The 22,315-nt window shown below is 39.5% G+C and overlaps 1 protein-coding gene across 4 annotated transcripts in view; it reads right to left on the reverse strand.

Moving 5' to 3' along the window:
• LOC117257793 (vitamin D3 receptor A) overlaps positions 1-22,315 on the reverse strand; it is a 106,371-nt gene that overhangs the window by 58,716 nt on the left and 25,340 nt on the right. The window contains exon 3 of one of the 4 annotated variants that reach the window (XM_078170229.1): positions 19,957-20,063. The exons of 2 other annotated variants lie outside the window; for them this stretch is intronic. The gene's annotated coding sequence lies outside the window, so the exon portion shown is untranslated. Of the gene's footprint in view, positions 1-1,156; positions 1,861-19,956; positions 20,064-22,315 lie in introns of those variants that run through there. One more of the 4 variants, XM_033628117.2, reaches the window with a different exon arrangement.

Below are 22,315 nucleotides of genomic sequence, written 5' to 3' on the forward strand. Positions count from 1 at the left end.
GATCACTGCCAACAGCTACCACTGGAAAATTTTATGATTTATTGTTTACATTTGCATCGCTGTTTACAGAAAAGACAAAGTCCACACAGGTAGAGATTTGGGAGAAGGTCAGTGTACCACAGACCAGACCTGTGGACTAAAAGAGGCTTCATAGAGACTGAAGGTAATCCAGTGCAGTAGTCCCTACCAGGACAGTAAATATGCAGAAGGCCATGGATCTCATTGGCTGGATCTAGGCTCTGGTTAAGGCCACTATAAGGGGTATAGATACTGTTTACAAAGACAATTTTACACTGTTTTGAAAGCATTTTTGGAAAGGGGCCAACAAGTACTTTCCCACATTGATGATTCATTGATTACTCCACAAAAACCCTCAAAAGTAACAAATATTGTACTATCACGCAGACAACTAAAGACAAATTCTTGTTGAATTAGTAGAAAGGAGTCCACTAAACTGCAAACTTAGTTTTACCGAAAGTCCAAAGGAAGCTATTATTCAACTTCAAATTATTAAAAAAGGAGAAAAGACTACACAACAGCGTGGGCCAGACTCATACTTCCAACATGAAGTCTAAACCAATTAAATGAATAGTTTTCTGTTTGTTTGCTAGTCTCTACCCACCTCTATTTTCTTTGCTTTGATTGTCTGGTCTCTCGTCTGGTTTGGTTTTGGTGAATTATGTTTTGTTTCTCCAAAATGCATGCTGATTTCATTGCAAAACCAAGCAATCATAACAGAACATAGTCATTAAAGAACACATAATTCATTTGCTGGCATATCCTCTCGTGAGTCATACATTACTCATGAAGCACAGGTTTACAACTCTATTATTAAAAACAAAACAAGAATAAGTGAGAAAAAAAAATCTCTTCACATATTATTACCACTTTAATTTGGAATAATCTGTATATTCATATCTTGCAGGTGACATCCCAATTACTTTCACAGAACGAAAATTAGGTTGGATATATGCATGCAAATATTTGGAACATTACTGCAACACTGGCCAAATGCAATAAAATACTGATACAGATCATGATCAAACTTTCAGCTGCCTTTTGGTGGAAACTGTGACTCACCAGAGATCAATAACAAATAATGTCAGATATAAAAGAAACAACATGACACCCAGCAGCACTGGCAGCTACTGCTGACCTTTTACTACTATGAAAGAGCTTCCTCCATCTTCCTCCCAGCAGCCAAACACAGTAGCATACAGTTAACACTCCTCCAGACAAAATCTCTTGGGTCCAAAACTGTAACTCCCACGTCTCTTCTTCTTCTTCTTCTCTTCTTTTGCCTTCCTTCGTCTGACTTAACTCTCCAGCTGCTTCAGTGATTTGGATTTTCATTGATACTCCCTATGCTCCCACGCCTTGCCTCTTCTGCTACACCTTGACTATTTCCTCCCACTACTCCCCCCTACACCAAAAGCTTTCCTGTATTTCTCTTTCTCTCTTTTCCTGCCAGCAGCTTGCAAATTTCATGCAGCATGAACTACTGCAGCCTGTAGCTGTGTCAGTGTTGACGAGGAGCCAGGGGGCAAAGGGCCAACAAGGTGAAACCTAAAAGTTAATGGTTAACCTGGTAATTGGGGTCAGCAGGGCAAACTCCACAAATACAGCACAAGCCGTCACTGACGTGAGGAAGGAGTTCAAGGATGGGAGTGAGAGGAGGGGGGAGAGATGGGGAGGCAAAGGGACTTATAATGTAGAAGGTTAAGAGCTTGAAAAAGGGAAAGTTGAAGATGCAAATCTAATAAAAAAAAGAAAAAAGAGGGAAGATCTGACAGGCAGGGATGTACTAATGTAAAAAATATCATAGCAATGCCATTTTAAAAAAAAAGGGAAAACAGAGTGCAGGCAGGAAGGAAAGAAGGAAGTAAAATAAGCAAGATAAAACAAAAACAAAAGAAAGAAGGTTTCCCTGAACTCCGAGGGAACCTGACAAAACAAATGACCTCTGAGCAAACACACAGTGTGAGTCCCACACTTCAACTTGCACAACAATCTCACTAAATGTACCACTACACTGTACGATGCAATTAAATCAAGGGAGTGTAATAAAAGGTTATTGAAGTTAGACTGTTGGCAACTCTGTTTTACAACCTATAATTCGGTTAATTTTCCAAGAATGTAAAATTAGAAAAATGTGTGAGACATCAACACAATGGTTTGATTCAGATGCTTTGATGCAGATGGAGGGCTTTGATGTAGCATTTACTGCAGCCATTTTGATTTTTTCGAGATAAATAAGCTAACAACTGCTGCATCTTGGCAATACCACACCCCATTTATTGAAGCCAGAAGTAAATGCCAGTTTATAATTATTGGTAATAAAGCAGCGGACTCATCATTTGTTTTGATCTACGGTTTAAAACCCTTACAAAGCTTGGTCCGATGTGAGGTATTAAACGATGTAACAAGTCCAAATTAAAGTTCAAGAGTGTATTTTCGTTAACAAGGTCCCATCTGTTTAATCAAAGCCATTTTCACAAGTCTCTGGGTAAATAAAACTCTTCCGTGGGTGCATAAAACTGACAAGAGGATTCCATATTAGTAGACTATAACAGTTCATGTATTTGTGCCGAACATGCTATGGTGATTACGGTCCAGTGCAGGCAGCTGCACACACAATACAGTGTATGTAGACTGATGCATGCAATGCAGAACCAAAGTTCGCAAGAGTGAGTTCCACCTGGAAACCTTTAGCCGCACAGTGTTAGCAACATGTGCCGAAGTTAGCGCAACAAGCTGATGGGCATGTTAGTCAGTCAAACTATGGCGAGCACAAATGAAATCAAGGTCAGCTACAACACAAATGGAGAAAGAGTTGTGTACAAGACAAGGATGGTATGTAGACATACAAACACACATTCGACATTATCACCCAGATGTGCTGATCACTGGAACAATAAATAAATGTTTGGGTGCCCTGAGTGTTTAAATATAGCTATATATACTATATATAGTGAAGTTAACTGAAACCTTCCTCCTAATGCACAAGATTTATTTTTTTATTATTCTATGTATATTGGTATTTACAATATCAATAGCATAAGAGATGTTTTTTTGTTGCCTATTGTGACTTGATGCCTTTTGGTGAAGTGTTTGTTCAGTGTTTGTACAATAGAATACAGAAATGTTTTAAATGTAATTGTCTTTTTTTTCTAATCATGAAAATGGTTTATCAAAGTTACTAGTGGGCAAAATGCTCCCTCAGTCCCAAGCAAAAGGACTTGGTCTGTCTTTGTACTACTGTCTGTCCCAAAATTATCAAAAGAAAGATACCCTTAACATTTGGGTCTTTTTTAACTGAACTGTGACTTCTAAATTTGTGTACCAACCAAAATAAATTGTATGTACTGATACAAACACATAATGTTACAAATATACTGATTTTTGCAGCTTTAAAGCATGTTTTAGACTTATTCATACAGAAAGTGTGACTACTGCCTTCCTTCTTGGTGGTATGAGTATTTCACTGTAGACAATTAAACAAAACCAGTGTAGTTCAGCCATACTTTAACCAATCCAAGCTTTGCTGTTTTGGAACACCATTGCCACGCTAACCCTAAATCAATCTGACACTCAAACAAAAACCTGCAACCAGCAGTAATATCAATACCATGCCAACATAAGATGGAAACTGAGATGACCTCTGACAAGCTGGAGTTTCCAAAGTCACCTTTTGAGCCATATGACCTAAATAATAAGGTGGATGACTTGTCTGCTGACTCCTTTAGGTCAGTGAAATTGACCTAAGCTAAGGGTGTAAGCCACATGACACTGGAATGCTATAAGGCAATGAGGTGAACTTTTAAGCCTCAAATGGCCTGAGGAAGTCTACGCCAAGACGAGTCATTGTAAATTAAGACATACTATAGATAAAACGGCATAATTACGTAAAACTAATGTCAATGGACAAATTCCACCAGAACGGTCTGGTGCATCCAACCCTACTTAAGTAATAGGATTTGAATAATTCAACAACTCCCTAATTTAATCTGGTTTGAATTCAAACATTTCAGTAATGTGTGATCTTCAAAGTCCAACCATCCCATTTGACAGGGGCTTAAGCAGCATATTAGCAGCGTTTCCCATATAATGTTAATATTTGGACAGCTCGCCCAGGACCTGCCACGGTGAATTACGGGATGAATTCATGCTGGATGCAGTGATGCACTAAGCTAATGGGCAAGTGTTTATTTCTTGTAGATTTACAAGAACAGATTCTGTAAAAATATATTTATAATAATACTGCATCAGTTAACTCACAAGCATATATTAAATTAGTATACCAGGCAGAGTTTTTACAAAGCTGGTGATGCAAGTTAATGAAAGGGTTAATAAGTATTAAAAGCTTGACATGATGACAACTGACATGACAGGAAAAGTCCGTAGATACTTAAGTGCGTTGCTTTTTTAGGAAATCTGATGTACTATACATTATACATTACAGTGGGTTTTGACAGAGAGAGTGAGACAGCATGTGAGATTTAAAGTTTTTTTTTAAAGAAAAGCTGACACCTAAAAATCTCTATGTACAGTAAATGGCTGCTCATTTATTGGCTTTTTTTAAACACATTTACTTTCAGGGTGCTCCTGTTTAAGAGGATGAAATCATCTGTATATTTAAAGTATCGAGGCATGAACTTAAAGTAACCATTCTTCCTAAATGGATATACCATTATGGTGTTGTAAAATCAAATTCCATTTGCTGACCAAACTTGCAGCAAAGTCCACAAAGGAGAGTCCCTGTGATTTCGTCACCTCGTTGCAGTCTAAAAAAAAAAAAAAAAAAAAAAAAAAAAAGTAAAAAAGAAAAAACAAGGAAAGTGAGGCCTTCTATGCCTTCTGCCAAAATCACCATGTCACAGGGGAGAAAAAAAGGCAACGGGCCAAATCTAACATATTAGCTCATTGAAATGTAAGGTGCTTAATGTGGCCAGACAGCACTCAAAGGAAACTTTCTCTCCTTTTACCAGCAGAGCACCCTACACAAATTCATCAGAAAAAAAGTTTCCTTTCAGTAATGTCAAATGATGATTGCTCCTTAGCTGAGGTCTGGTGGCATACCTAAGATATCTGAAATTGTAGTCCCTTGCTTTGCCAAGACGAAGGCCTACACTGCATATTAACACTCTTTTTAGTCATCACTACCATTAAAATGCTTCAGATTGGGGCGTCGGTGGCTTAGTGGTAGAGCAGGCGCCCCATGTACAAGGCTGTTGCCGCAGCGGCCCAGTTTCAAGTCCAGCCTGTGGCCCTTTGCTGCATGTCATCCCCTCTCTCTCTCCCCCTTTCACACTTAACTGTCCTGTCCATTAAAGGCAAAAAATGCCCAAAAAAGTGTCTTTAAAAAAAAAAAAAAAAAAGCTTCAGATTAGGCAAACTGCACCTATTATTGGGCCAAAGGTGCATATAAACGCTGTAAAACAGTCAGAGTTTCAGTTTCACTATTGTTATGTGTAGGCATCACAATTATGTGGTTAGGTTTTAAAACAAGATCACGGTTTGGGTTAAAATAACAACAGTTGTTGCGTAACACAAGTCAAGCACACTACGTCAATGTTGACTTTTGGTTTCACATGGGACACGAATAGCAGTCTCCTTGGTGAAAGTCCTGTGTTTGTTTGACCCATCGCCCAACCCCAGACCACCTCGATACACAGACTTTGTCTCTCTTTATACTACATCAACTGACTTTCTCCTTTGCTCCCGTCATAATGACCACAGCCACTGGATTTTGCTGCCCAGGAGGTAGAGTAGGGTTACATTACTTCAAATCTATGCTCACAATTATAACTAATAATGACCATTTAATGGACTGATAACTTTCAATGTAGGTGTATGAAAAAGCATCTCTTGCTGTTAATTTCCATTTAGAAACAAGATTGTAAAAAAATTAGACAATTAAATGAAATACAACACTCTGTTTTCCATTAACAGAGATGTGGTGGCAGCAGCCTAGAGCAAGGACCAGTTACACTGACAAACTAAAATGACAAAGCATGAGCATATTATGCTTACTGTTATTATAAAGAGAGAGTGTTGACTTTGGCTAGTACAGGACAGATGCAGAGACTGTATAAATAATGGACATAGCTACCATAAGGTCACCCATTGGTTTGTGGACTCCTGTTACAAAGTCTCAAATTCGGCATTTCAGCCATCACCATCTTGGATTTTTGGAGCCAGAAGTGACCATATTTGGACAAGAGGGCGGAGCTATGGAGGAGCAAGAGGTGGATCCAACTCACAGGCTGTGGCGACACCTTGCAGACAGCCTGTCATTCAAGCGGCCCCACTCTTACACATGCATACCCCTTATATTCACCCTTGTATAATAGGACTGTAAACACACAAGATATAAAAAAAATTCACCCCCTTACAGTTGTCATGAATGTTGAAATTGGCTATAGAGACAGAAAAAAAATTGTATGAGGCAGTAAGCATGCCCATTTCTGCTGTAAAGTTGGACATTTTAATATGATAAGATAAGATCTTTATTGTCTTCCTTTGAAGAAATTTGTTTTGGACCTGCGAGAGACCGTCCACCGTCACACAGCCGCCACATATACAGACAACATATAAATTAAGAAGACAAATATATACCCCCCACCCCAACATCCCCAAGTATTGCACATTGCCCCTAAGTTTAAAAAGTTGACCTTCATTTCCTGCTATTAAGTAGCTTGACTGACAGTGGGATAAATGAAAATTTATACCTGTTCAACTTATAGTTGGTAACCTGTACCTTCTGCCTGAAGTCATCAATTCATACTCCTTATGGAGGATATGATTCGGATCTGTAGTAATTTTTTGGCCTTGCTACATGACTGTCTTCTCAAATATGTCCTGTACTGAAGATGGGGGCAGCATGCCAATTAATGAGTCAATGCAGATTTGCTCTGTTTTGGAGCCAGCCTCAAGTGGCCATTTTTTGGCTCTTTAGCATTGACTTCATTTTTCAGTCATGGAGGGTGCTGCTTGAACAGTGCAGACTTGTTTGTACTTGTGTGATGGCCCAAAAATTACAAAAAGAAATATATGAAAAATGCTAATGTCACAATCTTGATGTTTAAAAAAATGATGATGCTCTAATGGGGCGGCATGGTGGTATGGTGGTTAGCACTGTCGCCTCACAGCAAGAGGGTTCCTGGTTCGATCCCAGGTGTGGGAGCCCTTCTGTGCGGAGTTTGCATGTTCTCTCCGTGTCAGCGTGGGTTCTCTCCGGGCACTCCGGCTTCCTCCCACAGTCCAAAGACATGCAGATTGGGGATTAGGTTAATTGATAACTCTAAATTGTCCGTAGGTGTGAATGTGAGCGTGAATGGTTGTCTGTCTCTATGTGTCAGCCCTGCGATAGTCTGGCGACCTGTCCAGGATGTACCCTGCCTCTCACCCGATGTCGGCTGGGATAGGCTCCAGCCCCCCCATGACCCTCAAGAGGATGAAGCAGTTAGAAGATGAATGAATGAATGATGCTCTAATGTCATGGCAAACTTAAATTTTTTATGTATGAGCTGAAAGGTAAAATCAACTTCAAAACCAGAGCGAGGAAGTGTGTGTAAGCTGTGTGTAAAAAATATTTAAAGAAAAGACAGATTACTCTGCTCTTGGATTCAAAACAATAAAATCTCTACTGAGCATTATTTGCAAGTGTTAGATTACCTTGTATCAGGACTTACTAGAAGGATCCTTTAATTTTCCATTTCTAACTTGGACTCTGAAGGGAAATCCAACGCTGGTCTTTCCTAAGTTTAAGGCTCAGTGCGCTGAGCTTTGTGTGTGGAGAGGCCATTTGTATAGAAACCGCTAACAGCCAAAAGAACGGGATAAGCCCGCCTGGAATGCAACTCTAGTTCATGGCAGCCTTTATCCTCTCTAAAGGCAAAAAGGTGAATTCCTTTGTGTATCATTTCCACGTGTTAACGGGAGCAGGCGGTGAACTGAGGAGAAAGAGATACACACAAATGTTGTCAAACTCAGTATTACATCACAACCATATATTGATAGACAACCGATGAAAAGCACACATTCATCTACACACACACACACACACACACACACACACACACACAAACACTAAACCAAAACATGCCTCCCATGTTTTCCTCTTCTGATTCCAGTTTCCTGTCATTCTGGGACTTGACACACTGGGCACGCTGATGGCCCTGTATGCGGCTGCCAGCACCTTTGTTGAGCAGGTAATAATAGTTATAATAGCAACATTAAGCCAAGTATCAGTTTATCTTCCACTGCAGTATTGTGTGGGGGACTCCTCCCAGGCTGTCTAGACTGCCAAGTATGCAGGTGTAAGTCAATACACCCCCCCCCCCCCACACACACACATCCACCAACACCAACACACACATTTAAACTTCACTGGAATTTGAAGTGTATTTAACAGCATGCTCTCAGCAAGATTTACAACGCTTAAACAAACATCGGTTCAACAAGAAAATAAACAAATAGATAACAGAGAACAGACAGAAACACATGACATGTAAGAGCACCGCCTCATAAAAACCAGGTGACTGTGATAACGGACCTGGTTCAGGGTCAGGATGGGGGTTAGGATATAATAAACTGAAATGATGGATCTTGAGTCTGTGCTTGAAAACAGACTCTTTAACATTCCCTGATGTGGCTTGGCAGGCTGTTAAAGGGAGAGGAGCTCTGAAGGAGAAGGGCCTGGCACTCAGCGAGGCAGAGGGGCCTCTTACTGAAGGAGAAGAGCCTGACTTTGTCAAGATAATAGGGAGTGTTAAAAATCCTCCCGCTTGTCCTCATAATTTCAGTTGGAACTGCCGAACCAGATTTTTTTTCTTTTTGCCAGTAATAGCTACATTTACTTTCCAGTTCGCTGACAAGGTGCTGTGATGTAGTGGGTGATAAAGGAAGGACAAATAATAGTTCCTGTTAAAAACGTAGACTCCGAAGAACTTTTGAGGTCAAATCTGTTGGAGACGTTGTGATGAAATAAAACTTATTAACAATATGCTGGTCTGAGGGTACAAATCTAAACAAATATGTCACATACGTACATAAAAAGGTTAATAAGAACAGCACTGTAACTGAGGAGTGACAGACATATTAAGGCTTAAAACAGAATGTAGGACATGGACAATGGATGCTTTAAATGGGATGCAGGAATGTGGGCTGTAGCACACAGAATATAGGTTTTAGTTCAGATAGAGTTGCACTGTAGAGGGTGGATACCATGTCATGTGCTAATTATATGTATTACAAGGGAGCTTCCTCACTACGTTGCTGTAATAAAAGACAGCAGCTGCGTGTTTGGTGAAGTCGGAGTCAAGTGTCACTTTCACATTTTCCACAACAACCTTGATGTGTAACCACAAAGGCCTCAATTTTTAATGCCTCTAATCCGAGCAAGGGATCACAGCTAAGCACATGGCTTGATGGAGAAAGAAGCAGACAAAGAGAGACAGGAGTGTTTACTTAAATAAAAGGTGTCAATCTTTGACACAGACATAAGGAATGGCTTGTCAGCTGACAATATACCAATGCAAAGCAATGCAAATGTTATGCAACCCTGAGCTTACCGCTAAAGCTTCTGCACAGGATTTTCTAGAAGACGACTTAAAAACAATACAGATGGATCATTTACATTCACAGCTAAGCTGATTCAGATTTTTTCATTGTTAAACTCTTGAATCTGCAAATTAAACTGTATCCCCCTAAGTTTTTAGTTTAGTATGAAGTAAAACTGTGGATTTAACATTACTTAGTTTGCTTAGTTTTTTATGTTTTATAATGTAATTGTCTCAGTGAGAGCTGGTGAGTCAGAACAGAGAGGGCACAGGAAATGCAGCACGGAGCCAATTATAAGTAAAAATGGCACCAAGGTTGAAAGCCGCAGAACAGAAATCTGCCGTCGTTAAAGGAATCTGAGGTAACCATATCCACAGCTAGAGACTCTAAACTGATTAAAGAAAAGAAGACAATATTGTTTTCTCAAAGACCTATGTGAAGGTAACATTGAGACTAAGGTGGCGAGGGAAAGAAAAATGGAAAACAGTTAAGACATAATATCAAATCTCAAGTTAATGTGCTGCTGAGTCCTCCATGAGACAGCTGCTCCTTTACATTTGCGCAATCTTTTTATCAACCACTGCATCCTCAGCTAACACGTAAAAGCAGAAACATTAAACAGAGTTACATAATATAAGCGGTTTGACACAAGTGTGTTTATGTTTCTTCACACTAGACGGTGTGTCAAATTAGGGTGTGTGTGTGTGTGTGTGTGTGTGTGTGTGTGCATGCGTGTGAGATGGATGTGCATTAAGAACACAGAATCAGCTGGTGGGTAACATTGCCAAGTCTGCTACATAGAATATGGATGACTCCATGAGGATATGCTGTGGGGAAATCTAAGATATACAGTGTGTGTTTGGTAGTGGAGTCATACACATATGTACAGTATAAACACATTAGAGATGGGACGATTTACCATTTTATCTCAGACAGTATACACTCACATTGAGTTGACTGTAGTGAATTTTCATTAGTGGGATAATCGTGACTATCCTGCCCAGCAGCACCCAAAGAGACTGCTGGGTAACCAACAATAAAAGAGACTGCAAAAACAGGCTGTGTGCATCGACTTCAAAAGCAAAAGATTTTAATCAAACATTGGCATATTTCGTATCAAAAGATGTGATACCATTTAAAGCCTAGCCTTTTAAAAACTGTTTGACTTTCACTCAAATATATGGTCATGAAATAAGATGTGTTCTATCTGTAATGTTATAAAAAAATATATTTATTTTCTTTAATAAAATGTAAGGTAAAGTGATTCCAGTATGTAAGAATGATTCAATGCCATTTTAGGGGTTTTAATCATAATAATTAGCAAGATAATATTGTTATTACTGTACAATTATTTTGGCCGGGATTAACATAACATAAAATTCTCATATCATCTAATGCCTACTACAGATTAAATATGTCACTCATGTTGACTATGAGCCTGAAGATGACTAGCTGTTTAAAGGGATACTTCGCCTATTTTCATTGTATCATAACAATGTGTTAACGAACTGTGGTAAACTTCCCTCCATCATACCAGTGCCCAGATCTCCCTGCTTTTCTCCCAATTTAGATGTGTCATCTGGCATATCTGCATCACCACGCATTTTTTCACTAGTTCTAGGGCTGTTGCTCAAACTATAGATTGTATTTCCGCATTTTCGTAAGCCCACCACAACGAACACAAAGAGTATAGAAGTAGATTGTGAGAAAGAGCCGCACCTCTCTCTCGCAAATACAAACCAATCTCTGATCAAAGTGTAAAACTAGGCGGTGCTAATCAAATACAAAGAAAGATTCTGTTACTATATTGCCTATTTCTCACCTAAAATGTCTTCAGAAACATATTTTAGTGCACTGTTTGGCTGTAACATGAGAATTTGTGAACAGGAAGCGGGTGCCATACCGTTTCCTGTATTGTAAAAATGGAGGCTGAAAAACCTGAGATCAAATGGTAAAACTAGGCAGTGCTGATCAATATGAACCAGGACTGTTACTGTGTTGCCGAATTCAAATGTTTTCACAAACATATTTTAGTTTATTGCTTAACTGCAATTCACCATTATTTCCTGTGTCAAAACAGCCAAACTCGCCTTACGTCACCCACCAGCAGGAGCATTAATTGGTCAGGTGCAGCACATTGCATTCCGATACTTGTAGGTTTTCTAACTCATGAGTGAAAGCAAATGCAACAGTCCTTTTTCTCTGTTTTCTCTGGTTATATAGCACCAGTTTCAAAAGTATGTGCGTCTCTCTACCTCATAGATAACCCAGTGTTATGAAAAGACCATCATTCCAGCAGTGACATGTTTGTTTAAATGTGTGTGTTCGCCTGGGAAATCCAGAATAATTGATAGTAGTGGTATACTGCTAACAGAAACGTAGCACTACAGATAAAGGATGAATGCCAATGAATGCCATTCTTTACAATGGCTTCCACTGTGAAAGACGGCCACATAATCTTAGACGAGTCATGGCGGGAAAGAAGTGGTTACAGTGCAGCGGCCAGGGCAGAGATTAGCCACCGTGATAAAAAGGAGAAACTCTCACAGGCAGATTAACAGAGTGCAAATGGCCTCTTGAAAGAGATCCTTCAGATCCAAACACAGACATAAGCTTCCATTCAAATGCCCATTATCCAATTCAGTTCCATCCCATCTGTCTTTTGATTCAGTTTAATACATTCTGCCGCTCTTCTAACACTACTCGATTCTTTCCTATTCAGTGTCACAGAGAAGTATTAAAAAGAGGTTTCAAGCCTGGCATCTTTAATGCCTGAGTATGTCAATCAGACACAGACCGGCAGGAGTTTAACTAATTCAGGATTCACTTCTTCCATGAGATCATAAAGTTAACTTTTCTGGAGTTAGCCCTGAGCTCAGTTTTAACTGATTACTGTGAAATTACAATCTTACAGCATCCTTTAAGAGGACATGTCACAACATGTCTGTGACCAGTTCAGCAGCAGAGCAAGTCTCTTCCTCAGATTGATGTGCATTCCTTTTCTAAAAGTCATACATTATCAACAGGTTTTATGGTCTCTGGGGTCATGAAACTTGTTCTAACTCCAAACATCTACAATTACAACATGATAAAACTGTTCTATTATCAAAACTTTAATCTGCGCTTGTGTACATTCATGAACAACCAGTCAACTTCTGAATGAGGTGAAACATTATTACCTATAGCCTGGACTGTATGGGTGTGTACAGTGTACAGTACAAACTGTGCTTCACTGATGTCTCCCTCATTCTGCTGCTGATCATGTTGCACCTGTTGGGGCAAAGCAACTTCCACCTTGTCAGTGCATGGATTTTGATGACCTGAGGGTGCACTCCCTGGCACAGTGCCAGTCTGAGCTCAGTGAGCGTGGTTTCCACTTCAACTTCAATTTGGCACATAAAATAGGACATGCTACTTATGCCAACTTGATGCAAAGACTGTGCAACAACACCATGTTTAGACTTATCAACAGTGTTGTAAACAAAACAGACTAACAAACATGCTTCACATTGATTGGCATGAATAAACTCAAATGGAAGAAGGTGCTATATTGTCTCTGTCGACATTTAAAACCTTTAAGGTTTACAACAGCATCTCCACTGCCTGCTGCCATTGATTATCAGCTTGTAGGTAAGTATTTTAGTTAACTAAAATAAAAATTTAAAAAAAAAATAGAAAAAATGAAAACTAATAAAACTAACTAAAATAAAATTTTTAAAAAATATACAGGAAATGTCTTTAGTTTTTGGCTTTATCGTTTTGTTAACATTTGTCAACACAACAGGCGTGAGGAGGCAGTGGTGCATGTGATTATTGAGACTGGGATGTCTACATGACAAATATTTTCTGAACTTCTTAAATCTGGCCCCTCACAAATACGTCTACCTACTACACTAATACTAAAACTAATAAATCCGAAACCAAAACTCAACATTTTTTAAGAATAAAAAGTAAACTTTAACAAGCAAACCCACTCTGGAAACAAACTGAAACTAGACTGAATTGAAAGCAAAAATCAATAAAAATAAAAAACTATAACAAACACAAAACTATAATAACTCTGTTAGAGATTCAGCATCATACCTGCCACCTTATATGTGTCCTGCGTGCCCCACCCTCGCTGCTACTTAACGAGCCAGCATGAGCTAATGAAGCTTAGCCTCACATAACTCCAAGCATACCTCCACCCAACTTCAACAGAGGTTGAATTCATGGGCCTTTACACTATAAATCTTCCTATACTACAGTTGCATGACACTGAATTGAGCCTATACATTTGTGTAATTCAAATATCAATCAGAGCAACCAACGCCTTTAACCAGAGTGGCAAAAGGTGCAGTTGATGTTAATGGTCCAGGTGCTAAGCCTTAGCATGAGCAAAGTGCTAAGAAAATAAGCTGCTTGTAGTGATGAATGCACAGAGAAATATCACCCAACACTGCAATTCCTCTCAGTGGACCATTGTAGCAACTTTCAGCTCATTGTTTTGGTCTTGCAGCCTGCAATTTTACTGTTTTGGTTCATTATCCCAACTCTCATGGGGTCACTTTTGGTGGAGTGGGCAGCTGTTTTCCAAGAAAAAGCTCTAATAAATCCCCTGTACACTGCAAGTCCTGCACCAAACAGCAGAAAAACAAAGTCAGCATCCAGCTGGTGAACATAATGGAGCATTTACCACGTAAAGATCCAGCTATTTCCCTCAGGACTTAGTGGAGCTCTATATCTGCTGTGTAAACAGGCAACTCTTCCTGTCTATTTTTTTTTAAGTCTTTTGCAAACATGTTTGCAATTTCAACTTTATAAGGTGATAATATGTCAGCATTGTTTTTTCGCTGCCCCCAAGTGGCCAAAAAATCTGCTATTGCAGGAGAGAGACAGGGAACAAACTTTTGGTAAATCACAAAATACTGAAGCATGAAAACAACTATGAAGATTTCAATGTGACCAACCCCAGATTTTCATCTTATTCCAAGTAATTCACAATACATGTTTTGGTCTATATAAAAATGGAGAAGAGGGTTACATAAGGACAAGTCCATGCAAATGCTTCAAGTTTAACCACAGTCTGCTTCCATTATAAAATTACACCAAATGTGAAAACAAAAAAAGAGACTCTTTCCACCCACTACCTGGCATCCATTTATGAGCGAAAATAACAGGGCTTAGTGGAAAACAACAGTGTCTGACAGAGAAAATGACTCATCTCTCGCTCCATCCCTCCATCTCTCGCTCTCTCCCTTCCTCTTTTCTAGTTACCAGCTCCAGCACATCCTGTACATAAAAACATAGCTGAACTTGAATGAGAACATAGACATCAGTACCGTGCGCAACACGTTTACCCTTCGTTTCCAAGAAGTGAAGGGGTTAGTTCAGGAAATAAACAGTGTCCAAATGATATATAATATCCATGAACAAGCTCTTTTAAAATTAGAAAATGAAAAACAACAGAAGACCACAGATAGAAAATGAAAGTACACCAATTTTCAATCTTATGTCCATGTATTAGTCATAAGGGTGGGATGGTTATAATGCCCTGATGACTTGCCAAGGTTGACGATGTAGCTGTAGCAGCCTGGTTTGCTATTTTCATGTCAATAATGGGTGGTGAAGAACGACAGGGAGAGTTTGACTAAGACTGCAAAAGGGTAGAAAATGAATATAAATCTTAACACATGCTGTCAATAAGCAGCAGCCTCTAGGGCTGAAAAATAAAATCAATGCTGAAGTGTCCAAAACTGCAGTTCCTCTAACGGCCCCTAGAGGCTGGCTTCAAGAGTGAGTCAAAAAAAGGTAAATTTGTACTTTTCTACAAAACATGGATGTTACATTTATATATATATATATATATATTTCGTGGCGGATACGTGAAAACTTAACATTTCTCAACAACGCTGTGGCATGTGGTTAGGTTTCGGCACAAACCCACGTAGCGATGGTGTGAAAAAGATCATGTTTTGGCTTAAAACACCCATGTTTGGTGGCACAAAAGCTGCTGCAAAATCAAGGAAGGGTGAGTGAAAAACATGTAGGTTTGGTGGCTTGTGTTGTTCAGAAACGTCGCAATGTGTCAGTACAGAACAGCAAGGTTCTGTGCCACAGATTCGCTGGAAAACACTGCAATGTGCCACTAAAAACTCCCTGGTTCTGTGCTACAAACACCGGTGGAAACATTGGGGAGGGTCACCAAAAATCAGGCTTCTTGCCTACGTGTCAGTATTCACCATCCCCTCCACCTCCTGATGACAAGATCACCTCCTATACTATGTAACTTTAGAAACATTGATATGATATGCAGAAAAGGTACAAATGTAACCTGGTACAAAAAACGGTCTTGACCTCTATAGCTGATTTCCCTGTTCATGACAACTGTACAGATGGTGACATTTTAGGTAAGTACCTTGTTTAAATTTATTATCACTTAAAAAAGTTATGTACAATTAAGGACATGGCCGCTTTGAGTGACAGGACGTCTGGGGGTAATGTCCTTGGGCTCTTAGTCAGATTCGCCCTTCGCTCCTCCACAGCTTCACCCTCTCATCCAAAATGCTCACTTCTGGCTCCAAAAATCCAAGATGGCATTGGCCAAATGCCAAATTTGAGGCTTCAGGAGGCCAAAAAGCCAGGGTGATCAAGCTTGAGCTTCAATGCTAACACTAAGCTACAGTAAACCTGCCAGTGGACGTTTTGTCAGCGGCAAATATGTCTGTCCAAAGTAGCCACATGTTTCCACATGTGATAGAGACACAGACATGCCTGCTTTCAGTAGGTACATGAGATAAGAACTGAGCATAACCAGGTAAACGTGTGGCTCAACAGGAGGGTTTGCAAAAACTGCTTTCAGAACTCATGCTGGTATGTGTAGACATGGTGGGAGACTGTGGGACAGGAAACTAAACAGTGCAAGAAAGCATATTTCTCTGTCCACATGAGCAGAACCAGAGAGGTGAAAGATCTTAAGATGACTGGCACAGACACGCATGAGGAGTTAACATTATTTAAGCTGGGTCTACAGAAACTTGTACCCAGTGCTGCAATCAAGTTTTTCCTTCCAGACATCGATTTTAATTTCACACATTTTTTGGTATCAAATATAAAATTGGGCTGCAACTAACAATCACTGTCATTGTTGATAAATCTGTCGATTATTTTCTCAATTAATCAATAAGTTTTTATTTAGAAAATGGTGAAAAATGTCGATCAATGTTTGCTGAAGACCAAGACAACATCCTCAAATGTCTTCTTTTGTCCACAACCCAAAGATACTCAGTTTACGGTCACAGAGGAGTTTAAAAAAAAAAAAAAAAAAAAAAAAAAAAAAAAAAAAAAAACAGAAAATATTGACATCTAAAAGCTGGAATCAAAGAGTTTTGGCTGGTTTTTTTTCCTTAAAAAATTACCTCAAACTGATTAATCATTTACCAAATTAGTTGGCAATTGATTTAACGTTTGACAACTAAATGATTAATTGTTGCAGCTCTACATAAATATTAAGACCACCCTTACAACCATGTATCCAAAGCAGCATTTGTTTGATGTTAAAACAGTCATGTTACACTGAGGTACTACTAATAAAAAGGAGGCAATACAAATTATATAATGTCACTAAATGATATTATTATAATTCATTTGGCAAGTATTGTACTGACTGTTGTACAAGGAATGCTATACACAGTATTATTTACATTAAAAAAAAATCCCTCTACAATCATCATTTGCTCTCCTACACAAAATGTCACATTTTGTTGTTTCAGAGAATAGACATTAAAGGCAGCATCTAGGCAACTTATACTCCTCAACTGGTATTTTCAAATCAAGATATAATGGTAAAGAAGAGTCTTCAGCTAAAAAATGTATGTCTGTGTCTGTGTGAGCATGTGTGTACACATGTGCATGTAAAGAACACTTGTAAGATGCTTGTTTATCTTGATAGACCACTTAGATTAGAGAGTTCCTGCAGATTGCACTCAGCAGGTCATTGCTGAATAAGTCTGTGTGTGTGTGTGTGTGTGTGTGTGTGTGTGTGTGTGTGTGTGTGTGTGTGTGTGTATATGTGTGTGTTTACAAGCGTATGTATGTGTGAGAGGCCCCTGTAGAGAAAGCAACACAACTCCAGCCTTGGCTGGTTTGATAACTCCTACTTTGTCCTTGTCAGCACCCTTGCCTGTTGCCCAACATGATGTTTTTTTCAATCTTAAAAAAAAAAAAAAAAAAGGAAACAAAATCGTCTTCATTTTATGGAGATGGAAAAATGCTGTAAAAGTAGTGAAGACAGGCGATTTGCTCCACAGCCTGCAGGGTTACATGGATTTCTAGTCACTAGTTTTTTCGATCAGTGGACCGTCTCAGTGTGTGAAATGGAAGTGAACATGATGGGAGAGAAAAGAAAATTAACTGTGTTTGTTTGAAAAGCACATCACTGAGTAATTCTGGTACCTCTCAAGCAGGGAATTAATAGACCTCATAATTAGCACTCTACACATGTTGAATTTGAGACTGACACCAATGTCTTTTAGTACTTAAAAGGGATAGTTTAGATCTTATGAAGTGGGACTGTATGAGGTATTTATCCATAGTCAGTGTATTACCCACAGTAGATGTCAGTTAGCACGCCCCAGTTTAGAGAAGCAGACAGGAGTACCACCATGGAATACAGCAAAACATATTTAAGCAACCTAAAAAATTGCCCACCAAATCAGTTTAAGTGTTCGCTATGTTTAAAATATTTTCACTGCTTTATCTTACCATCACACAGCAATTTCCATTGAGGAACTGAAGCCATTATATTGCTCTCTTCAAAGCCAGCCTCCATTGAGAAAAACAGTAATTTAACATTGCTGAACACAGGTGCAGTTGGTCTACCGCTGCCTAAATCAGTTTGTTTGTTTGTGTAACTGTATGACTTTGCCATTTAAAAGGTTAGTTCAGATTCACCAAAGTCACAATATAGTACAAACTAACTAACTGATCGAGGCAGTGGTAGATCAGCAGCTACTGTGTCCAGCAACCTAAAATTGCTGTTTTTGTCAGTGAAGTCTGAGGGCTTTGACAAGAGCATAGATGGAGAACTGATGCCATTAACAGCTTCTGTCGTCAGAACAGGCTGTCTGACGGCAAGGTGAAGCCATGAAAATATTGTCAGTAAAGCGTACACTTTAACTGTCAGGTTTTTCTTAGGTGGCTAAACTACATTTTGTTGTCCAAAGCAGTACATTACAGTATTCCTGCCTGCTTCTCCAAAGTGGGGGAGTGCCAACAGCCATCTACTTTAGGTAATACACTGACTATGGAAAAGTACTTCAAATGACCCAAACTGTTTCTTTAACTGCAGCTTTAAATTAATCAGGGGGCAAGTTGTACATACAGATGCACATTGCAATTTTACCGCCATGTGCTCTCATAAAGGCAGTGATACACATTTGAATTTTAAAAACCTCAATGCCCAGAAATCTTACAGTGTGAGATCAATAGACCTACCATGCTTTGCTGACCAGGCCAAAAACCTTGTTATATTTTCCACAGAAAATGTCTTTTAATGTGGTGATTGCCTCTATTTTTACTCTAGCTTTCAGTATTCATACTTTATTTTGATAATCTTCAAAACAAATGCTTTGTTTAATTTCAAGTAATGATTTTCCGTATATGAAAAGCCTCGAGCATTAGTGATAACTGGAATTTCTTCTTCATGTGACATTCCTTTGAATGGAAAAAGCCATTGAAGTTGTCCCGTCTGCCACTGCCTTTGTGGATTATTTCCTTGACATTTCTGGTATACTTACAGCAGACAGAGGACAGAAAAACAAAAGCGGAGAGGAAAAATTGTGGTGTTACTGACAAAGACACACCCTTCAAGTCATACAAGAGCCTCACAGACCAAAACGTTCACATTCTCACAATTAGAACGCAAACACACAATCACAGTACAAGCAACTGTCAAAATAGGATTTGTGAATCAAGTCTCTGGTGAAGCCATAAAGTACACGACTGTCAGACACGATGGCAGCTTTTTTAAACAGGCGGTCTGAATCACCACATGTGAAAGCAGAATCTGATTCTGAGTGACAGTTTCGACTCTGCGGTGACCGGCACAACTGTAAACAAGTGGGATGAGGGAGGGATCAGGCAGAGCAAAGTGTGCAGACGTTTAGTCGGTTTTTCTTCAGCAAATGTGCCTGAATTAATAGATTTGTGTGTGTAATCACATGCGTGTGTTCGTGCATGTGCCGAACAAGCTGAGCGCTCTGCATTCCACAGCCAAGTTCGAGGTCTTCACCAAATCACTACGTACACACAGAAGTTGCAGAATACAAAAACCACAACCAACCGACACCATATGGAGAGCAGAAAGAGAGTGGGGGAGGAGGGGGGGGGGCCTGAAAGAGTACAAATCATTACCTCTGTTTAGACTTGTTGTGGCTGTTGTTTGTTGCTTGGTTTTTCCTCTCTGGGTAAACTAGCATACGTCCTCGGAAAACATAACCACTCTCTCCTGGTTTCGGCGGCTGTGTATACATACACACATTTACACAAACATGTACACACAGACACACAGTAGTATGTTCAGTGGAGAGAAACTGCATGTTGTTTCAGGCAGACAAACATAACACTGTTCCTGGCCAAGCCAGTACTCGGTAGGACTGTGTACTGGCAAGAATCTTGCGATATGTAGTCTTGTCTAACCAGACCAATCACCACAGTGCTGTGTCAGTGCTTGGGAAAGGTCTGAAATCATCATACGATTATTCTGCTATGAGGGGAAAGAGCGCTTTGGCTTGTTTGGGTTTCTCTAAACCAATCACAATCATCTTGGGTGGTGCTAAGCCCCCGCTGGAGTGACGGTGCTCCTGCAAAATAGTGTCGGGGGAAACACACACAGTGACAGGGCTAACTGTTTGCATCAGGAGGCTAATGTACCTAACAGTTATTACCAGGTTTAACGACAGAGTCAAGCCAGTTGAGGTCACAGCTATTCGTTGATTATAGGGATAAAAAAAATTTATTGCACTGCCACATTTAAAAAAAAGAGAGCACTATTTTCACTTCCATGTTGTGCTACATTCCTGCTAGTGTACAAATCTTTCCATCTGGTCTTTACCCCCAGTAAATCTCCTGGAAACAAAATATAAATAAAACTGTATGGTACTGTTCACACAAACTTAAATCAATAGAGCACTGCTTTAACTGTCACATGAGTCTAAAAACAATGTTCTCCTTTAACTTAATTAAGTGGATCTCCGAGAAATAAAATATAAATAAAAGTGTTTATTGGACACATACTGTATCTTTGGTCAAATGTCAATGCAACTGCATTAGTTATTTGAGCCTGTCTTTGAGAGATGGATACATAGGTGCGGCGTACAACGATTGTTATGGATGTTTGAGTAGAAACTGGACAAGGACGGGAATTCAGTGAGGTAAGTTAATGACGCTCTTCTTGGCCTTCATGCAGTCATTATACCACAGTTCGCGGTGTTTTTTAAGTTGGTTGAAAAAGGTTAGTTGTGTTGCCTTGTGGCGGAGACACATGTCTAGTGCACTCTTTGCATATGATTTGTTTTTGCTTAACATAAATGGCCCTAAATCCAAAATAATTCCTAACAACAGATGATGATGCCTTTGGAGGGAGTTCTTCATGTTCTGCTCCAGACATCTGATTTTCGTCTTGCTCGTCTGTTCTCTGTTGTATACTCTTAAACTCTGGACTACAGCCGCAGCATTCAAGAGTTTTTCACATGCTGCATGACAGCTGCCACTGCTGTTAGTTTAGGAAGTGCTCGATTTGATATACAGCAGATTTGTATGAGCAGAGCACGCATTTTAAAAGGTCAGTATCGCAGCCGACCATGTTCATTTAATTGTGGGAAGCCAAAATCATGATCGAGACTGATATTCGATTTATTGTGCAGCCCTACTCAGTGTGTCACTTTCTGTCACTAGCCAAAGTTATCAGTTTAAGCTGAAGTGGATAGAGTGAGTTAGGAAGCTGCTTACAGTTCACACTAGCTGGAAACTTTTGGCTCTATGGTGACAGGCACAGAAAGGCACAGAAGGAGAAGCCAATATGCATCACCAGGTGTCTGCTAATTGTACTGGACTGTATCCACAAATGTGGATCACCGCCGTAAGTCCTGGTGTTAATGACTTGCACCCTCTATGAATAAACAGAGGATTTTCAGTGGCCTGGAATCTTGTTCGATCAAGGCACTGAAAAAGAAAAAGTAACTGGGAGGAAAAATATACATACAGTATATCTAGCATTCCGATAAGGACAACAATGAACTCCTAGCTTCCAGCACAGACAGCAAGTCGATTCATCAGAGCTTCAAACCATTTAATGCCAAGTGACTCCTGAAACTAAACCACTAAATGTTTGATTCAAAGACAAATGTGTAGGGGGGAAAAAAATCAGCTAAGTTACAAGGTATTTGTGGAATGACAGCGTTATGTAACTGATTCTGAGTCCAGTCGAAGCTGCCAGCATGGAGGCTGGATAGAAAACAAATGTGAGGCTGAGTGAGATTTGGGCCCTTTAAAATGTTTTCTCTCGTTTTTGTTTTTTTTACCTCTGCTTACTTTAATTCAGATCATGAGTAGATATGGAAAAATTCCCATTAAACACATACATATTACACTTGCATATTACACAGAAAAATACAGACGTGATCACTATAGAAGTACTGTCACTGAAAAAGATTGTCTGCACCAGGGACCCCACTGTTCAGATATATAGTATAGCAAGTAGGGCTGTACCCAA

This window comes from Epinephelus lanceolatus, chromosome 8 (genome assembly GCF_041903045.1).
Source record: "Epinephelus lanceolatus isolate andai-2023 chromosome 8, ASM4190304v1, whole genome shotgun sequence".
In the NCBI taxonomy this organism is placed as follows: Eukaryota; Metazoa; Chordata; class Actinopteri; order Perciformes; family Serranidae; genus Epinephelus; species Epinephelus lanceolatus.